Raw genomic sequence first — 13356 nt, 5'->3', positions numbered from 1 at the left:
GATAGTGAGATCATTTTATTATTTAATTATTATTTTTATTATTTTTTATTACTATTTACAGATGATTTGAAATCATTCCGCTATCCGACGTAACGTTAGTTTTGGTGAAAGCTGCTCCACTTGTAATATTTTAGTCATTGATCTATTAATTATTAGGATGGATTTGGGTTCATATAATATATTTTATGTCAAACTTGCATGCAGTTTCTTGCTCTATTAAAGTTAAGATCGATTAGCTACCTTTAATAATAATAATAATAATAATAATAATATTTAATTTAAATGCTTTTATGTGTCGACTCAATTATTTGTTATAATAATTTGATCTGCCGGCAAATAAGAATATCTGAATAATGGACTTTTTATCTTTATTTTTATTTTTATTCAAAGCCGAATTACTCATCATCTACACATTCATTTCATCACATTCATGTAATGATATAGGATCGTAGGACGTAGCACGATACATAACTTGTCGTCGAGGTGATATTTCGGATACTAAATATTTACAAAATAAACATTTTTTGTCTCGACCGAACACGTAAATATTAGATTTGTAAAACAACATTTAAGATTCTTCGATGATTAATGTTATATTTAATAGTCTATTATTAATTTGGAGATTCCATGTTGAAGATTTCAGCAACAAACTGAAGTGGATTCGGATTCCAAGCTCTTTGGCATTGATTATAAAATTAAGAAGACTTCGATTTATATTTTATAATGTGAAATTAAGAAGCAACTTTTGTTTTATGTACTGCTAATATCATTTCCAGTAAATAAAGATTGGGACAAGGATTTCAGATCAGGATTGGGTATCCATGAGGCTGGATCAGACGGTCCAGCCTGAACATCTATGTGGGTCGCGATCGATGATACTTTTGGCCCTTTTGGGTTCTTGTTTTCATTGACACTTTTCGCGTGCATGCAGCGTTATTTTTCTCACACAACGATTTGCACTCTTAAGGTGGCTTTTGATTGAGATGAAAAATTTGTCTGAGATAATTTGTGAATAGTAAAATATTTTGAGTTAAATTTTTTATAAAATTTTTGAAAATGAGAGAAAAAATTGAATAAAAAAATTATAAAGTTAAAAGTGGATTATAATATAATGAAAAATTATATTCACCATAATTCTCACACATTACATACTGTACTTTTTTTAATTTTTTTCTCTTATCAAATGTGTGGTATATGAATGATAAGTAGAAGAATTCATTTAGTTTAAGAAGAATATAACCAAAATAAATTTAAAAAAAAATAAAAAATAAACAAAATATGTGGTGTGTGGAGAAGATAAGTAGCATAATATTAATTTTTAATATAATTTTTTATTTTAAAATTTAAAAAAGTTGAATTTTTGTTGTGTTTTCTTTAGAAGTTTGGAAAAATTATAAAGATTAGATGAAAAAGTTAAAAATTTAAAATTCAAATTTTTTTGAGTTTGAATGGTATATGAAATTTGATATGAGATGAGATGAAATAAGACGATTTGAAATATTTTTGAAATCAAACTAGACCTTAACTCTTTATACCTTGTTTACTTTTAGAAAACTTTTCATTTCATCTCATATCTTTATTATAATTTTTTCAAATTCTAAACAAAATAATATAAATAATTTAAATTTTTTCAAATCTTAAAATAAAAATAATATTAAAAAAAATTTTCAAAAATATTTTATTTAATTTTTTAATTTTTATCTTAATTAAATTTGATTTCATCTGCGAAAATAAGCCAAATTTCTTGATTAAATTCTAGTTATTAAAGAGTTTTACGCTGGACCTGGAAGCCCACCTTTTGACCCAAATTTCTGATAAAAGTGAGGATGACTCTTAGCTCCATTGCTCATATATCTTTAGCCTTATCGTAAAAAGCCCATACGTCATGGGCCGAAAGATTCCAAATTTAGCTCAGCAGCAATCATTTCATAAGAATAAGATGGGAGACAAATCAAGGTGAGTAATGATAGATGCAATATAAGTGAGATTAGCACACCATAAGATTGTAGAAATCACAGCAGTGCCATGGTGTGTTTTTTCTTTTAATTTTTTATGGGCCGGGGTTAGGTCATGAGTACCTTGAATAAAAACCTAATATACAATATTATTTATCAAGGAGCATAATCCCGTAGAGATTCTGTACGATCATGATAATCTTCTAGAACAAATATTTATATATAATTAAGTAGAAAAATGGGTCAAATCTTATCCGTCAGCTTGAGTAATATTATATACGCAGGTAATATTATATAGGAAAAATCTAATTATAAGCATAACTATATATTAATATGTATATTAATTTTATATGATTGGTCAAAAAGTATATTTTATTAAAAATAATATTAATTTAAATTTTAAATATAAAAAAATTAATATTAATACGTAAATTAATACGCGATTATATTTATACGTAACAAAAGTCTCAAAATATATCATAGAAATTCTATCTCTCTTTCCACCGCATCAGTCACCATCAAAATACGTCGTTGCGCGTTATAGCAAGGTAGCGGCCTGTTGCATTTTATTAAACTATATAAGCAATAAAGATCACGTTGCTTGTGCACTACAGCCTAGCTAGCTCAATATAATCAAATTCTATTTGTTCTCTACAGTAGCATATATAAGTAGGCCTGTTCATTTGAGTTTTAATCTGAAAATCTGGATAAACCCAAACCAGAATCCGGATTTTAAATCCGGGCCAGAACCCAGACCGGGTTATCCCGGGTCATAAACTGGCCAGAATCCAGATGAATCCGGATTTGAAAAAACCCAGATTCCGGGTTTCGGATTGAAATCGAATTTTTTTTTTTTTTACTATTCTATCCAATATTTTATTTTTTCCCTAAATCTGGGCGACAAAATTTTTCCCTATCTCTTAATTTTTTTCTCTCTAGAAAGAACCCACCCCGTGGACAGATTGGTCCTGCCCCTGTGCATTAGTGCCCTCGATCATGATGCCGAGGGACAAATTGATTCCATGGCCATTTGCCCCACCCGGCCTGCTCACCCACACTGAAACACAACCAAAAAAGAACAACAAAATCCAAAACCAACTCAAGTTTTTTCACTAAATCTGCTGATTTATCTAGAAAAAATCGCGACCTTCTACTCTGATGAGACTATGACGAGATCGTGGGTTTGAGCAAAGAACCACGACCATTTGTGGCCATGGTTGTCTCACAGTCAGAATCTTCAAGAAGAGAAAGTGGAGGAGAAGGAAAAGCGGATGAGGCGAGAGAGGTCATAGTCGACAATATGGGTGTTTGTCTTCTCATCGAGTTGTATGTTGAACTGGGTATGCAGATGGAGTAAACCAACCGAGTGGGTGTGCAGATGGAGTAAACCTACCGAGTGGGTGTGCAGATGCAATATGCGGCTAGTGTTTCGTCTGTTGAGAGAGAGAGAGAGAGAGAGAGAGAGAGAGAGAGAGAGAGAGAGAGAGAGAGAGAGAGAGAGAGAGAGAGAGAGAGAGAGAGAGAGAGAGAGAGAGAGAGAGAGAGAGGAGACGGAGACGGAGACAGGAAGTTGAGACGGCTAGGGTTTTCTTTTTGTCCCTTTTATACACAAACCCGGTTAACCGGATTTTGAATATGGAATCCAGGTTTTAGACCCAGGTCCGGACCAGGTAAATCCAGTTTTCATAATCTGGATTTTGGCCCGGATTAAGGATTTAATCCGGGCTGGATAAAATCCGGCCTAAATGAACAGTCCTATATATAATATATTAAATATCTCTCAGATCAGGTGGAGGATTAATTAGCACTCTTTCCAGGTTCCAGGAATCAACCAATACGCTGAAGCCCTTTTTACAGGCTTCTTTATAATTTTCAATGCCATACAAAATATATGGACGGTGTCGGTGTTGGCAAACCACTTGTCGTTAATTAGACAAAGCATCATATTATATTATATATATAGTGGAAATTGAATCATCTTCCCTACTGTAGGTTCTTGTTGTTGCGTTGGCACATGCATGGACGTTCCACTTATTCCATTATCTCTAGATCTCTCCTTTAAACCCTATAAATATCCCAGAGGCTTAAGGCAATTTATATGCTGAGGTTGATTTAAGTTTCTTGGAAACTTGCTTGGCAGATATAACTCCAGTCTCTAGGCAACTACCAGCTTGTTTAATTAGCTGATTTGGTTCTCTCGATCTCTCTCGCTCTCTCCTCGTATAACCAATTGTCTTTCAATCTCTCATCCAGATCCATGGCCTAGAGCAAAATTTTAATCTTTGCCTATCTTTTCTTTGTTTTGATTTTCTCCCAAGAAACTAAGTTCATTGAGAAAAGGCGTTTGCTTATATGTGAAAATAACAAAGTACTGTCTCCTTCTACAGCACTAGCTGACGAAGGTGTGGCACCTCCCCCGCTGCCTCCTGCTCATGCCATCCTTGGTGTCCGGCCATTCCATTCATTAGGCGTATTTCTTAATCTTCTTGTATTTATATATGTTGCATGCATTATGCATGGATATATGTTCTCATTGATCATTGCATATGCAGGAAATGACTTCATTATCTGTGTTTATATGTATCATTAATAATGGTGATACATATTGTGCTTCAATTTGCAAATTAAATCTATCTTTACGGTACGTTGTAGCTAGCTAGGGTTCAATTTTCCATGTATAAGGCAGTGTAATTTGTGGCTTTTCGCCAATTTATTGGGTTTTCAATGAAATTTAGCTAATTATGCTATTCTTCTTGCCTTCTTTTTTTTAAAACCTTAATTTTCTTTTATTGACACCCGACATCATCGATCAGCACAAAAGGTTACTCATAACAAAATCCATGAAAAGGAAACTAATAAGCACAGAGGTAAGTTCTGTGATGATCATCATGACATGATGGCCATGAGCGACGCAATTAGTCATGAAGCCATATTATTGTCTCCTCCTACAGCACCAGCTAACGAAGGTGTGGCACCTCCCCCGCCGCCTCCAGCTCATGCCATGATCACTGACTTCAGGCCAACAACTCCAAATCACAGCCCTAGTATTGGGCATCCCATTCATCCCTGGGCTAGCTTCTTGCATGTATATATGTTGCATGCACCATGCATGCATATATATATATATATATAGATATATATATATATATATATGTTCTCATTGATCATTGCATGTGCAGGAAATGACTTCATTATCTGTGTTTAGATGTATCATTAATAATGGTGTTGTGCTTCAATTGCCAATTAAGAATTTAAGGTTGTAGCTAGCTAGGGTTGAATTTTCTTCCAGCTTGTTTCTTGTCCAAAAATCAAAAACTTGTATTTTTCTAGTTTTCGCTCTATTTAGTTATGTTGTAACTTTGGACAAGTGTCCATACAGACAATAAGGCGTTGTAATTTGTGGCTTTCGTTAATTTGTTGGGTTTTTAATGAAATTTAGCTAATTATGCTATTCTTGGTCTTGCATTTTTATTTTTTAATTTTCTTTTATATATTGACACCTGACATCATCAATTAGCACAAAGGGCTGCACTTTGCCACTACACGTACGTGGTAACTTGTGGAAATTGATCTGATGTCAGACAGAATAATAATTATACTGCAGGCTAGTTTTAACAGATAATTCACAGAAAAAATACGAGATTTTTTCAAAACACAGATAAGATTCTGAATAATACTGATTAATAATTAAATTTAAAATTATTTTATAAAACTCACAAACTGAAACGATTGATCGATCGCGAGCATCATCAGGGTTAATTAGATATCATGCATTAATTCCTCCACAGAAAAAGAATCTGTCTCAAATATTTTTCTTCTCCGATCAAACTAAATAAATTAAAGAGAGACAACGTGGAAAAAATGAGCCAAGTTAAATGAGAAAATATACAAATCCCTTCTTTTTGATCTACTAGATCATCATGATCAGTGACAAGCAACCAACCCACTTTGATTTGTTGATGATCTTGACTAGTACTTGATAATATTTCAAGTCGATCGAGCTTCTAAAAAGAAATAAATCCAAAAGGACAATGAAAGAAAAAGCGATTAGCAGCTAGCAAATTATCTATGCAACTTAACAGCTAGCAAATGAAAGAAAAAGCGATTAGCAGAAGTCATAGTGGATAGTCCTTTATGAAATCTTAATTAAAAAGGACTGTCCATTAACGATATCACAACTAATGGATGGTCCTTTATGAAATCTAAAAAAGGATCCGCAAGTGGTCTCTTTATAATTAATAACTCATAAAGCTTTTGTTTATAATTAATTATAAAATCTCAGCAAAAGTCATATGTAGTGGCTAATTGACTGGATTCCCCACCCCCCCCCCCCCCCCCCCCCCCCCCCCCCCTTTTCTCTTTTTTTATTTTTTATTTCTTCGGTTGCACATAATTTCTTTTGATCATTAAAGGTCATCTTTGAATTAGAATATTCTAATACTTCATATATATATATATGCATGGTTATAGAGCTTGAATAGCAATTTGCCTAATGTACCTTATAATTTTGAAATAATATTTATACTTATAATTCGTTGTATGATATAGGATGTAGGACGCAGGACGATACGTAACTTGTCATCGAGGTGATATTTTGGATACTAAATATTTACAAAACAAACATTTTTGGTCTCGATCAAAGTCATAAACATATAACAACCTAGAAGAGTATAATATTTTGATTTATAATCAACATTAGATTTGCACAACAACATTTAATTAAGATTCCCCGATGATTAATGTTATATTTAATAGTCTATAATATATATATATATATATATATATTAATTTGGATATTCGGCCATATAGAAGATTTCAGCAAACTGATCCAGTGGATTTGGATTCCAAGCTCTTTGGCATAGATTATAAAATTAATTAGGCAGGATTAGTACCGTTAAAAAAAAAAAAAAAAACAAGACTTCGATTCATAATTTATAATGTGAAATTAAGAAGCAACTTTTGTTTTATGTGCTAATAGCCTAATATTATTTCTAGTAAATAAAGATTGGGACAAGGATTTCAGATCTGGATTAGGTATCCATGAGCCCGGATCATACGGGCCAACCTGAACATCTATGTGGGTCCTGATCGATAATAAACTGATCATAAAAGCCCATGTTTGGACCCAATTAGTTTGGAACCTGAGAAGAACACGTTAGATCTAGATAGCACTTTCAACACACCATTCAAGCTTCAATTGTATAGTCAGACTGAGGATTAATTACAAGAGAATGACCATCTCATGCGTATATCATATAGTCTATGAGTAATTATTAGATAGTTTTTTAGTACGGATATGTGGCTGTACTTTCATCCTATCATAAAATGCTGTGTAAATTAAACCCATACAACATATTGGGATAAGACGTGAATATCACGTTATTTATACTTCAAGAATATTTAAAGTATTGTTTGGTCACACAAAATTTTTATCTTAAATATAAAATTCTCATATCATCATTACAACTTTTCCAAATCTCCATACAAAATATAATAAATAATTTAACTTTTTTCCTACTTTTTCAAATCCTAAAATAATAATAATATTAAAATATAATATTTTAATAATTAATCTTAAAACTTAAAATTCTCATCTGAGAATTCTCAGTACCAAGCAGAACTTAATGATTTTTCATAGTCTAGCGTATTAATTCTTTTATCCATTTTTTTTGTTATGTACGTGGTCTTTCCGTTTTGGGATGGTATGTTGCCGTTAGAGTAATGCTATATCAATTGTGGAGTACGTGTCGCACAATTATCACTACAACAAAAAATATTTTTTGCGATGAAAATTTTCATCCCAAAATATATCGATTTCGTTCCAAAATATTTTTTAAAACGAAAAAATTTCATCCCAAGGTCGTCCCAACATCACTGTCCCAGAAGATATATTGGGACGAAAATCACAATTTCATCCCAAAATATATCTTTTGGAACGATTTTGAAATTGACCGTTCGATACCGTTCGAACGATGAAATTTTTTGTCACGGTTAAAATTCGTTCCAAAATGGCGTTCGAATGCTTCTCAGTTTCCGTTCGAACGTTAATGTATCTTTTGAACGGTTATCAAGATACGTTCAAACGATCAATAGAATTACGTTCGAACGTTAAATGAACAGATTGAACGGTATAAGAGATCGAACGGTGCTGATCAATGTTCGAACGCTATGGTAATGACCTGCGTTTGAACCTTTTTTTGAGCATCTGATATCATTCGAACGGTTTGCTCATTAATGTTTGAACAGTACATTATCGTTTGAACGACCTGCCCATTAATGTTTGAACGTGACACGATCATTCGAACGGATATTATTTTTATTAAAATCAATAATTATAAAAAAACTAAATAGACATCCATATTATTTGAAAAACATAAATTAGGAATTGTTTAATTACTCACAAAAGTTTTATAATAAGTGTGAAGAAATAAATAACCATGAGACTAGCATTGTTCATACATAATTAGATAATGTCATAAGCTAGACGTAAAAAACCATCAGTTGGTTGGAGGCCTGTATTGTTGCATAAGCTGTTGCATTTGGAGTCGAATATCTCTCCTGAACTCTGCTTGTTCTTCTTCATGTTGTTTGAGGCGCATCTCCATGTCTCGCCAATTGAGCCTCTAACTCTTGTTGTTTTGCAACCAATTCTTCAATTCTGCGATTCGCATTTTCTTGCCTTGTAGAGGCAGACCCGGAAGAAGAGGAAGAGGGAGAAGGTTTTACACAGCGATCCAAACCCCTCAAATATCCTGAACGTTCACCCAGAACTTGTGTAAAAATCTCAACATCATTATTTGAGGAATTTTGATCTGACACAGATTCAGCACGCAGGGCAACCATTTTATCTTACACATAAGATAAAGAGTTAATATCATCATAAATATTCAAATATATGTATTTAAAATAAATTATAATACTTACATAATTTTCACGGCATCAGGATGACTCCACTCTCCCTTACGATTAGTATGTGATGCAGCATATAATTTTATTAGATCATAATTGGCATTTGAATCTTGCTATAATAAAAATTTGTTAAGATATAAAGTTATTATAATTCATATATTCAGTTAACTATATATAACTAAAAGAATAGCAATACCAATTTCTTAGAGAGGCGGTGAAAAGATCTTGAGCCTGCATGATGAGTAATCTTCAATTTTGATATATTTGTTTTGTTTATAGAACTTCGCTCCTACATAAGAATTGAAAATATTAGAAAGCGAAATTAAAAATAGGACGACTAAAATAATTAAATTAATTATACTTTATATGATAGATTCTCAAACATGTCACAAAATTTTTCCCAATCAGAAGGTTACACATCTTGACAAGGATGTTGGCGTGCTTCTTCACTATTCTCAAACTTATTATAATGCTCATGACACCTCGCCTTATACTTGCGGAATGCATTACTCATAAGCTCTTCCACAGTTTTACGTTCCTTTCTCCGACCAAAATTTAATTCGAAATCATCCTTACAGAAAAAAATTTAGACAAAGATATTATCATTTATAATATTCTAACTTTAAAGTAAAATAAAATCATAAGTCCAATTAAATTTCGTTTATTAAACATTACCAAACAACGATTCTTGATAAGGTCCTTAACATCTTGGGGGATTTTCTTCCATGAACTTGTTGTCAAAGGTGTATAAGTTCGTGTAAGAGCACCCACATGCGATGCAAGCCAAGCTGCTGGTTGTCCTTCGCCTCCGATATGTTCATCAAGAATGTTAACTTTGATTTTACCCACCTTACGATATTTTTCTAACGTCACGCCTTTCGTAGTGTTTCGACCTTGACGAGATTGTATTGTGAAGTCATCATGATATATAACATTATAATCAATTTTCTATTATAATCTTAATTAATAAATTTTATGACTATTAGAATTTTACCTTGTTTTGTAGAATCAATCTCTAATGGTGAGTCTGAAGGAGAGCTAGGAACAGGTGGAGATGGGTTGCGAACTTCCTTTCTCTTCGGAGGCATAATTTCAAAAAACTGATACAATATTCATTAAGTAAAATAGTGTTCATCATCACGTAATGTGAAAATATAATTCGTCAATCACTATCTGTATCAGTATCATTTGACAATTCAGTCTCATCTTCTGTAGATACTTCAGATGAATCAATATTTTGCTCAAGTGTCGCATCAACAATTTTAGCCTCAATATCTTCTCTATTCAATGGAATCATCTTATACTGGCTCAAATCTATAAACAAATTAAAGACAGGCGGACTCTCTTAGTATGCTTCTTGAGTAGAGGCATCATCTTCTTCTTCATCTCGCCCTTCTGCCTGAGGGATAACATCATATATATTTCTTGGAGAATATTTTTGTACTACTCGCCATTGATTTCCTAACTTCGGGTCATCTAAGTAGAATACTTGAGATGCTTGATAAGCTAAAATAAATGGATCATCCTTGTACCATTTTCTTGATGTATTAATACTCAAAAAATATTCATTATCACGGACTCCAGTTTGAGGATTGCTTAAATCCCACCAATCACACTTAAACAGATACACTGCAAGCTCCCCCAAATATTTCATTCCAATTATATCAACAATCACTCCATAGAAATCAATATTTTTTCCATCATGACTTCCCTCAACTAGGACACCACTATTTTGTGTTTTCCTATAATGATCTCGATCTATTGTGTGATACCTACTACCCCTAGAAATACATGCAAAATATCTTGTAGCTCGTCTCGATGGGCCACGAGCTAATGCATACAGTTCATCTGATATATTGTTTGGATTATTGGCATGCATTTGTACAACCTACATATTAAGTAAAGCTTCTATTATATCAATAAAAAAACAATCAATATTTTCTATTTGTATTGAATGAGTGTCGCATATGTAATGTCATTACCTGTTGTTCAAACCATCTCGGAAACTCATCTTCATGTTTCTGGTCTATATCATTTACTCCTAATTCCTTGAGCATGTTAATATGATCACTGAAATTGATGATTACCACATGTATTTTATATTCTTAGAATTTTGCGAAAGTAAATGAGCGAATACTAAATTAAGAAAAGATTAATACTTACTTCAAGTAATTCTCTATCTCAGGGCAATTGTTCAGCACGTACCACTGAGCTTTCTCAAACTCTCTTCCACATAAGTCATAACCACGCACTGCACCAAGTGGACGTACTTGTTGGGAAAATATGGAAAACACATTTCGTTGTCTTGCTCTGTCAACGTCAAAGTTTCTTTCTGACCGATCAAACCTAGTGTCAACTCCATGGAAATATTTGGAACAGAAGGTATGCCACTCATCATCAATATATGCTTCTGCAATTGATCCTTCTGGGCGATCCTTGTTACCAACTGTTCATTTCAACTTCCCAAGAAATCGTTCAATGGGATACATCCATCTATACTGAACTGGTCCTGCAAGTCGAGCCTCACGTGGCAAATAGACGGCTAGGTGAACCATGACATCGAAAAATGACGGTGGGTAAATACTTTTTAGCTTACACAATATTATGGGAATTTCTCTTTCCATTCGATCCAAAGCTTCTACATTTAATGTCCGTGCACATAAGTCTTTGAAAAATAAACCCAACTCAGTCAAAGCCACGCGCACGTCTCTAGTCAAGTACCCACGGATACCAATAGGCAAGATACGCTGCAAAAGGACATGACAATCATGACTTTTTAACCCATTTATTTTCCAGTCATTTGTTCGCACACACCTTGTCAAATTTGAGGCATAACCATCCAGTAATTTAATTTTCATTATCCACTCACAAAAAGTAGCCATTTCATTCCTTAACAATGTATACCACCCAATCGGCATGTAAACGGACGAACCATTTTCTTGCAACTAGATTAGCGGTCTTATTCCCAACCGCTTCAAATCCTTCATTGAGTTTAATGTATCCTTCATTTTTCCTTCAATTGACATCAATGTTCCCAATACGGATTCGCATATATTTTTTTCAATATGCATAACATCAAGACTGTGCCGTAATTTTAATTTTGACCAGTATGGAAGATCGAAAAATATACTCTTCTTAGTCCAATTCAACTCAGATGTAGCTCGTTTTCTCTTTCGTTGTTTTTTACCAAATTCATTACAACCAACATCTACAAATTGTGCAAGTAAATCTTCACCAGACAAATATGGTGGAGGTTGGCCCCATTCAACAGTACCATCAAACATTTGTGAATTTCTCCGCCATCTATGATCACCAGGTAAAAATCGACAATGACCCATGAAACATAATTTCCTCACGTAAGTGAGCCATTTAGATTTAGTATGTTTGTTACAAGTTGGACATGTCATTTTCCCCTTAGTACTCCAACTTGACAAGTTTCCATAAACTGGAAAATCATTTATTGTGCATAAAACGGCAGCATGCATCTTGAACGACTTGTCTGTTGATGAATCAAATGTGACAACTCTATTCTCCCACAAATCTTTCAATTATGCAATCAATAGATGTAAGTGTATGTCTATATCATTTCCCGGTGATCTCGGACTTGGAATGAGCAAACTCATCATGAAATATGGATCTTTCATACACTTCCACGGTGGTAGATTATACGGCATAAGTACAACTGGCCAAGTACTGTGACTAGTATTCATGTTCCCAAACAGATTAAATCCATTTGTTGCCAACCCAAGTCTCACATTACGTAGTTCTTCTGCAAACCATGTGTGTTCCTTATCAAATTCCTTCCACACCTGGGAGTCAGCAGGATGTGATAAAATATCATCGTTTCTAACTCTGGCTGATGAGTGCCATATCATGTCTGCAGCCGTTGCACGTGACATATATAATCGTTGTAATCTAGGTGTCAATGGAAAGTGGCATACTACCTTTTGTGGCACATTTTGTTTGTCACATGTCCATCTTGATTCGTGGTATATGGGACATTTGTTCAACTGCTCATTCTCTTGCCAAAATAATATGCAGTCATTCTTACATGCATGTATTACGTTGTAATCAAATCCAAGTCCTCGTTTCAATTTTTTTGCTTCATAGAAGTTACGAGGAAGTATATTATCTGATGACAGTGCCTCCTTAAACAACTTGAGTAACATATTGACAGCCTTAATTGATAATCGGCACATTGATTTTATGTGAAGTAATCGTACGGTAAATGACAACTTACTGTGTCTTCTGCATCCTGGATATAGCTCACGTTGTGACTCATTTTATTTGTATTTTCTTTAAAATTCATTTTATTAATTCAAAAATTAAGTATTTTTGTGTTATTAAAACAAAACTATTTGTATTAACCTATAGTTGAATAATTCAACTATTAAATATTTAAGTATTATTAAATTTTAGATGATTTGTAATTTAATTCATTCTCATTTGATTACTTTAATCTTTTAAGTATTTAAGTATTATTAAATGTAGA

The sequence above is a fragment of the Carya illinoinensis genome, chromosome 1 (assembly GCF_018687715.1).
Source record: "Carya illinoinensis cultivar Pawnee chromosome 1, C.illinoinensisPawnee_v1, whole genome shotgun sequence".
Classification (NCBI taxonomy): domain Eukaryota; kingdom Viridiplantae; phylum Streptophyta; class Magnoliopsida; order Fagales; family Juglandaceae; genus Carya; species Carya illinoinensis.
Note: the sequence above shows the minus strand (reverse complement) of the source record.